This window comes from Furipterus horrens, unplaced genomic scaffold (assembly GCF_987537825.1).
Source record: "Furipterus horrens unplaced genomic scaffold, mFurHor1.1.pri manual_scaffold_5, whole genome shotgun sequence".
NCBI lineage: Eukaryota > Metazoa > Chordata > Mammalia > Chiroptera > Furipteridae > Furipterus > Furipterus horrens.
Window position 1 is genome coordinate 88,874,403 of NW_028327175.1, and position 9,550 is coordinate 88,883,952.

General features: G+C 39.0%; 1 pseudogene; it reads left to right on the forward strand.

Annotated features, from left to right (window-relative positions):
* Positions 1-1,637: 1,637 nt before the first annotated feature.
* Positions 1,638-2,721, forward strand: LOC150008911 (syntaxin-binding protein 2 pseudogene; annotated as a pseudogene).
* Positions 2,722-9,550: the final 6,829 nt, after the last annotated feature.

Below are 9,550 nucleotides of genomic sequence, written 5' to 3' on the forward strand. Positions count from 1 at the left end.
TACTGATTTAGGGGAGTTTTGATCTTTGAACTCTAATATATGACTATCTGCATCTCACAGCTATAAAATAATTATATTTGCTTCAGAAGAAGATTTCATAAATTTTTATTTTATGTACCAAACAGGACACAGGCATTGGACTTTATTAAGGCTGCATAACTTCGTTTGTGCTTACTTGCTAATAAATCTAAGTGTAGCAGAATTTAGTCAGAGACTTATTTTCATTATAATCTAATTAGTGGGATTGTGAGCAGTGGGGTAACCATACGTGACTACTGACATGTACCAAGCTGATTCATGTCATTTTATAACGGGGTGTAACATACATATTTTATATATTTATATAATTATATGTCTATCTATCTACCTACCTACCTAACTACCGAAGTAAGTTTCTTGGTTTCCAATACCTTCTTGTCTGGGAGTTGGTAAACCATGGCCCATAGGCCAAATCTGGCCCACTGACTATTTTTATAAATACATTTTATTGGAACACAGCCACACTCATTCATTAACATTGTCTATGGCTGCTCTCATGCTACAATGGTAGAGTTGAGTAGTGGTTACAGAGACTGTATGACCTGCAAAACCTAAAATGTATTTACTATCTGGCCCTTTACATGAATATATATGAATATTTACATACAAATTTTAAAATTTATTGTTTTATCTCAAAAGACCTGAAGCTCCCAAACACAGGAGGAAGCAATCAACTTAGAAGAAAAGAAAAAAAAAAAACAACAAAACAATCCTATGTCCATATTTCTATTGGAGTTTCAGAATATAACTATTTCCTGTGTTCTAAATTCTTCAATATTGAATTTAGGTGATTATGATTAGGCTTTTCTTTCACTAGTAACAATACTTTATTTCTGCTGAACACTGACAAATTTATATTTAGAACCCCTAAAGAGCTCAATTGCTGTATTCTTGAAATTATTACACAACTATATCTAATAATTTTAGTTTCAAGAAAACAGATTGGTAACAATATTGACATTTGTTTACTTAAACAATTGTAAATAAATGTTGAATGATTACTATGTGCCCAGCTCTGTGCTGAGGCAGATAAAAAAGAGAATTAAACATGAGGAGAAGGACATCATTAATTTACAATGACTGGAATGGGTCTCATCAGAGGGAAACCACAGAGAATAAGGAAATCCCATCCAGAGTGATGCGAACCGGCTGAGAGAATCTAAGATTGAATTCCTGATGCAGTGAATAATCAATATACAATGATGTGAAGTGGAATGTGCACCAAATAAGAAAGAATGTGTGAAATGTCAGAAGTGAACAATTCAGTGTGTGGCTTGTTTGAATTCTGCAGACAATAGGTGAAAGATATTTCAATCAATTTCAACCAACCACGATAGACCATGAAAGAGGAAAAACATGTAAGCCAGCAAGCTTAAACAGATCAACTGTGACTCATCTTTGGGCAGTTACTTATTTTTAGAATTAAAAAAGGAAATTTGGGCATTTGTATAGCATTGCTTCATTTATTCGATATGGAAGAAAACTGTAAAATTCTGTGCAAAGAGAATTTTCAGAAAAAGATTAAATCATCACTGTCATAGAGACATAAAAATGAACATATATGGACCCGGAAGCGGCGGCAGCGCCCGTTGGGGAAGATGGCGCCCTCGGGGCTGAAGGCGGTGGTGGGGGAAACATTTCTGAGCGGAGTCATTCGGAGTGTCAACAAGGACGGGGAGTGAAGGTGCTCTTCGTGGACCATCCAAGCATGTGCATCCTGTCATCCTGCTGCAAGATGTCAGACATCCCGGAGGAGGGCATCCCCATCGTTGAGGATGTCGACAAGCGGCGAGAGCCTGTCCCCAGCCTGGAGGCCATTTGTTTGTTGAGCCCCACGGAGAAGTCAGTGCAGGCCCTGATCGCAGACTTCCGCGGGACCCCAACCTTCACCTACACAGCAGCACGCGTCTTCTTCACAGACACCTGCCCTGAGCCTCTGTTCAGCGAGCAGGGCCGCTTCCATCTGGCAAAGGCGGCGAAGACGCTGAAAGAGATTCATTTTGCCTTCCTCCCCTCTGAGGCCCAGGTGTGCTCCCTGGATGCCACCCGCAGCACCTACAGCCCTCTACTGTGCCTTCCGGGTGAGTGAGCGGACAAGGCAGCTTGAGGCTCTGGCTCAGCAGATCGCCACGCTTTGTGCCACGCTTTGTGCCGCGCTTTGTGCCGCGCTTTGTGCCGCACTGCAGGAATCCCCGGCCATCTGCTACCACAAGGGCCCAGAGGACACGGCCCAGCTGGCTCCCGCGGGCCTGGCCAAGCCGAATGCCTTCGAGGCAGGCACTCCAGTCTGGGCGAGGGCGCTGAGAAAACCCACTCACAGCTGCTGATCATGGACCGGGCAGCCGACCTCGTGTCCCCACTGCTGCATGAGCTCACGTTCCAGGCCATGGCGTATGATCTGCTGGACATCGAGCAAGACACATATAGGTATGAGGCTGAGGGCTGAGTGAGGCCCGTGAGAAGGCCATGCAGTTACTTGATGAGGGTCATGACCTGTGGGTGGAGCTGCGGCACATGCACATCACGGACGTGTCCAAGGACGTCACAGAGCTTCTGAAGATATTCTGTGAGAGCAAGAGACTGACCACTGACAAGGCCAGTGGGAGGTGCTCATTGGCTTCTCACACATCCTCACTCCAACCCGCTACCTGGATGACCTCAATACACTGGACCAGAAGTTAGAGGACATTTCCTTGCCTTGACCCTCATGCTCCCACCCTGACCTGCACCCCTCCCTTTCCAGAAAACTAAACGCCTCTTTCCTGTCTGGGAAAAAAGCAACAACAAAGACTGTATATTAAACTTTTAATTTCATTAATTAATAAGGAGCAGGGAAAATGTTATAATTGGCTTAGAAAAGAAACTTAGCAACAGAAACATTTGTAGTTCAGGGATATTGAAATACATGTGCAAATGGAAAGTAAAACTTTTTTGGAGGTGTAGAGAGGAAAGTCAGTTCTTATCTACAAGACAGAATTTGCATGTCTATAAAGAAGAATTATTTTTATTTGGTGCAGCACATTTATAACTTGTTGCAACAATTGTGAATTTGCTCCAGTAGAATCCAGAATCAGATAACCCTGAGTGGTAAACTTTAGACTCTAGAAACGAATAATTTTCACTGAAGCACACATTCCTTCCTATGATTCTATATATGGAACCAGACACTTTTCTCATAATAGTTAAAAGTCATTAAAAACAAAATGAATGGCCTGTTCATATAGTGATAAAAATATTTAGTATTTAAGATAATGTTTTAAATGAATAACTAATACAGGGAATTAAACATAGTAAGTGCTGTAAAATAAATTTATTGAATATTTACTGCTATAGGAATACTGTCATTAAGTTAAACAATCAATTAAAAGCACTAGATATGGTGATGTAACCCTATATAGCAATAAAAGCAAATCCTATATAGTAATAAAATATATTGCCTTATATAGCAATAAAAAGTAAAAATAGTAGATAAAATAATGGAATTCTATATAGTAGTAAAAATAGATAAATCAACCTAACAAGAAAACATGGAAAATTTCACAAAGTATTGAGCAAATCTCCCCACCTAGCTCTGCTAGTACAAGTGGGTGAGCTGGGTGGCAACTCTCCTGCCTCCCTGCTAAGAGAAGCAGGAATGAGAGGTCTGAGCACTGTTTCACTGCCTTTCTGAAACCTGAGTGTGGGTGGTAGTAACATTCCAACATTCTACCCGACTCCCCTGCCTTCCCATGGGGCCAGAGAGCACTAAGGGTCACAGCATTCTCCCACTCCCTAGCTAAAGTCTGCAAGTGTGAGTAGTTACAAATACCTTCACCCCGTCTTTCCACCCTCCTACCCACTGGCTGAAACAGGTGAGTGGGAGCGGCATTCTCTCACCCACAGCTGAAAGCCAATGTGCACACAGACAAGGCATTCTCTAATTGCACTGATGCAGCCCTTGGCCACACACAATCCATACAGGGGATACCCCTTGATGGCTTAACCTTGGTGGCCAAGAGTGCTGGTATAACTGAGCTCCACAGGACTATAACAGGAATAAAAGATGGTTCTTGGCAGGACCACCACCAGAAGATTGCAAAAACAGCAGACTGAAACACAACCCCAGTCTTCCAATGAAAAAGGACTGTTTACTTAGCCTGGAACTTCAGCCTCAGGGACATACCTAGAGGCCACAGGGGTACTCCCAGGGAACAAAATCAGGGAAACACCATCATTTTGCACCCCCTTGGGTTTGCTAAAGCTTCATGAGACTTCCTAGAAAGGAGCATAAACAATAATGTGGAGTCCAGATTTTAGCAACTGTCACCCAGTGGAAATATCCAAATATCCTGGCCCAGAGACCAGCAGGGATAATAATTGTAGCCCAGCAGGACTGTATAAATTTGTATATTTTACTATAAAAGCTGCTTCCTGAAGTTCTGGCTTCCAATCAGCCTAAAACTAGGTGCTAAATGAGATGCCTCTCCTTGGAATACTGACACATCTCAACAGTTACCAAAATAACTGAGGCAGAGAAGATAATCATTAAGATTTGAGCGTCAACCACGAGTTAAGGCCAGGGTTAATGAGAAAAATTATCATTGGCACAAGGTCACTTTTTCAAGATTGAGAAAGAGCTGTTCCATCTAATACACAGAAACAAAAACAGAGACTAAAAAAGAGAGAGAGAGAGAGAGAGAGAGAGAGAGAGAGAGAGAGAGAGAGAGAGAGAGAGAGAAGATAGAGCAATACAATTGTTCTCATCCACAGTTTAGTTTTCTATAGTTTCAGTTACCTAGAGATAACGATGGTCCAAAAACATTAAATGGAAAAGTCTAGAAATGAACAAGTCGTGTTTTAAATTACTTGCCCTTTGTAGTAGCATGATGAAAACATGTACTATTCTGCTTCATGCCTCCTGGGACATGAGACATCCTTCTGTCCACAGTATCCATGCTGTATATGCTACCTACCTGTAAGTCACTTAGTAACTGTCTTATTAACCAGATTGATTGTTGCAGTATCTCATGTTTGAGTAACACAAATCTTACTTAATAATGGCCCAAAACGCAAGATACGCCAAAGAAAAGTTGTGAAGTTTATGGATATATAGAAAAATATAGTAGATTCTTGCTGGACTTCCAGCCAAGATAAAGGCATAGGTAGATATGCTGCATCTCCCTTCACAACTAAGAAGGAATACAGCTACCTTAAAAACTATAAAAATCAATCAGAAGTTCCAGAAAGTCTAACCGAAGAGAAGTCCAACTAAGAAATAAAGAAGAAACACTCATCCAGACAGGTAGGAGGGGCAGAGTCGGGGAGGGGAAGAAGCAGGGTGGCGCACTGGTGATGCAACTGCTGGAACCAGGGCAATGGCCACTGTGGCACTGGTGGCAGTGGCACCTGTACCACCAGCAGCAGTGCTGACAGCGGTGGCAGCACAGTGGCTGGGACTGGCTGGTGGAAAGTGTAGTCACACATTAAGGAAGTCAGGAAGGAAACCTGAGGAACTATCACAGCCCAGGACCAGACTGGGTGGCCCATAGTTCTGTAGTCAGGGGAAAATAAAGTCTCATTGCTTCTGATTATGAACACCAGTAAGGGGTGAGGTGGTGGAGGGAGCTGTCAGTCCCTCAGCAGGGTTTGTGTGTTTAGTGGAAAAGGGGTGAGTGCTGAGCAGGCAGCATTATTCCCTCTCAGACCCCTCCCCCACATACAGCACCACAATGTGGGGAAACAGGTCACCCTCGCACTGATGAATGCCTTTGGCTCCACCCCTTACAATATAACAGGTGCGACAGCCCTACCCAAGACACAGAGGCAAACATAGGAGGCTTTCAAGATGAGGAGACAGAGAAGTATGGCCCAAAAGAGAGAGCAGATCAAGGTTCCAGTGGGAGAACTAAGCAATGAGGAAATAGCCAACCTAACATATGAAGAGTTCAAAACACTGATGATAAGGATGCTCACAGACTTGACAGACAAGATTATGACAGGAAAGAAATGAAGACTATACTAAGTGAAATGAAGGAAAACCCACACACAGAACCAGTGGTGAAGGGAAGGAAACCAGTGTTTAGATCAATTAATTGAAACATAAGGAAGAAATAAACAGTCAGCCAGTACAGAAGGGGGAAACAAGAATTGAAAACAACAAGGAGAGGCTTATGAACCTCTGGGACAACTTTAAATGTGCCAACATCTGAATCATGGTGGTGGTGGGGTGTCAGAAAGAGAAGAGGAAGAGCAAGAAATTGAAAATTTATGTGAAAAAATAATGACGGAAAACTTCCTTAATTTGTCAAAGGAAATAGACATACAAGTCCAGGGAACACAGGGAGTCCCAAACAAGCTAGACCCAAAGAAGACCACACAAGGTCACATCATAATTAAAATGTCAAAGGTTAAGGATAAAGAGAGAATCTTAAAAGCATCAAGAGAAAAGAAGAGAGTTATCTACAAAGGGGAGACCATAAGATTATCAGCTGATTTCTCAAAGAAACTTTGAAGGCAAGAAGGGACTGGAAAGAAGTATTCAAAGTGATGAAAAGCAAAAACCTACAACCAAGATTTCTCTATCCAGCAAAGCTATCATTTATAACGGAAGGGCAGATAAAGTGCTTTCCAGACAAGGCAAAGCTAAAGGAGTTCATCATCACCAAGCCATTATTATATGAAATGTTAAAGGGACTTATTTAAGAAAAAGGATATCAAAACTATGAACAATAAAATGACAACAAACTCACAACTATCAATAACAGAATCTAAAAAATAAAAACAAAAACAAACTAACCAAACAACCAGAAAAGGAACAGAATAATAGATGTAGTGATCATTTAGAGGGTTAACAGCTGGGAGGGGGAAGAGGGGAGAAATGGGGAAATGGTGCAAGGATCAAGAAGCATAATTGGTTGGTACAAAATAGACAGGGGGAATGTTAAGAATAGTATAGGAAAGAGCGAAACCAAAGAACTTACATGCATGAACCATGGACATGAACTAAGGGGGTGGGATTGCTGGAGAGTTGGGGGCAGTAAATGTGTGGAGGGGATCAAAAGTAAAAGAAGTTGGGACAACTGTAATAGCATAATCAATAAGATATACAAAAAAAAAATATAGTATATATAGGATTTGGTACTACCTGTGGTTTAAGGCATCTATTGGCAGGCTTGGAACATGTCCCCTGTGTACAAGGAGGGAGTGTTGAATGTTCCAAATGAGAGAATAGATGAAACCCTACAAAAAGACCTTAAGGATATGGAGATAAGTTTTCTATCTGATAATGAATTCAAAATAATGGTCATAATGCTGCTCACTGATTTTGGGAGAAAAATAGATGGACACAGTGAAAACATTAACATTAGAGAAAATATAAGAAAGAACTAAACAGAAGTTATAACTGGACTGAAGATTACACTAGAGGAGATCAACAGCAGAAGAGATAAAGTAGAAGCATGACTCAGAGAGATGAAAGACAAAACAATTAACATCACACTTAACAGCGAAATGAAAACATAATTTTAAAAAGTGAGGATACCTTAAGGCACCTCTGAGACAACATCAAGCAGAGTAACATTTGCATTATAGAGATCTCAGAAGGACAGAGAAAGGGCCAAAACAACTTTTTGAAGATATAATGGCTGGAAACTTCCCTCATGCTGAGAAGAACACAGACATCCAGATCCAGAAAGCCCAAAGAGTCCCAGATAAGATGAAAGAAAAAGAGAAATACACCAAGCCAGGACACATTATAATAAAATGATAAAAGTTAAGGACAAATAGAGACTCTTAAAAACAAGAGAAAAACAACTTATTACATACAAAGAAAACCCCATATGACTGTGAACAGATTTTTCTGCAGAAACTTTACAGGCTAGAAGAGAGTGTTATAACTTATTCAAGTGCTGAGAGGGAAAAGAAATTACCAGCTAAGAATTTTATACCTGTCAAGGCTATCTTTCAGAGATGAAGAAAAAACTAAGAGTTTCCTTGATAAGCAAAAGTTAAAGGAGATCATCATCACTGACCAGCCTTTCAAGAAATGTTAATGGGATTTCTGTAAGCTGAAAAGAAAAATCATTAATTAATAATAAGAGAACATATAAAAGTAAAAACTACTATGGAAAAGGTAAATAACAAAAATCATTCACTTATAAAACAAGTATATAAGAGATAAAAGTAGTAAAATCAATAAAAAATATAATAACTAGTTAAGGAATACATAAAGTAATAGGTTGTAAATATGTCATCAAAAATATAAAATAGGGTGAATAAAAATGTAAAGCTTTGGAATGTCTTCAAATTTAAGTGACTATAAACTGAAGAACACTGTTATATAGTACAAGGATGGGCAAAAGTAGGTTTACAATGGTTTATATGGAAAATAATGCAATAATTAATAAAGAATAATAAAATATAATAAACTCTATGTTTTGCATACTTACAATTGTAAACCTACTTTTGACTACCTACCAAATAAACTTAATTGATACTTACAGAACATTCCATCCGAAAGCAGCAGAATAAACATTCTTTTCAAGGGCATATAAAATATTCTTTATGATAAGTCACATGTTAGGCCACAGAAAAAGTCTCAGTAAATTTAGGAAGACTGAAATTATATCAAGTATCTTTTTTCTGACCACAACAGTTTATACTAGAAATCAAATGTAAGAAAAGTAGAAAAAACACAAACATGTGGAGACTAAACATAATGCTATTAAGTAATCAATATGTCAATGAAGAAATCAAAGACAAAGTAAAAAATACCTTGAAACATATGAAAATGAAAATACAGTGTCCCAAAAATCTTTGGGACACCATAAAAGCAGACCTATGATCTATGAGGGGAAGCTCCTAGTGATACAGGCCTACTTCCAGAAACAAAAAAAATCTCAAGTAAACAATCTAAACTTACATCTAAAAGAACAAGAAATGAAGAACAAATGAAGCCCAAAGTTATAAAGATCTAAGGAGATAAAATGAAATATGAATTTAAAAAATTAGAAAAGGTCAATGGAACTAAAGAGATGGTTCTCTGAAAAGTTAAAACTTTTAGCCAGACTCATTAAGAAAAAAAGAGGGCTCAAATAAATAAAATGAGAAATAAAAAAAGAGAGAGTGACAACTGATACCACAGAAATACAAAGGATTATAAGAGGAACAATTACATGTCAACAAACTGGAAAATCTAGAAGAAATCCATAAATCCTAGAAACATACAATCTCGCCAAACTGTAATGAAAATAAACCAGTAATAAAAATAATCCCCAAAAAGCAAAAGTCAAGATCCAGACAGCTGCAGAGATAACTTCTATCAAACATGTGAAAAAGAGTTAATACTTATTCTTCTCAAATTATTTCATAAAAAATGAAGAAAAAACACTTCTATACTCATTCTACGAGGACAGCTTTACTCTGATATTGAAACTGGACAAAGACACTGCAAAAAAAGAAAAGAAGATTATGGGACAATATTCCTCATGAACATAAATGCAAAATCCTCAGAACATACTGTAGAATTCAACAA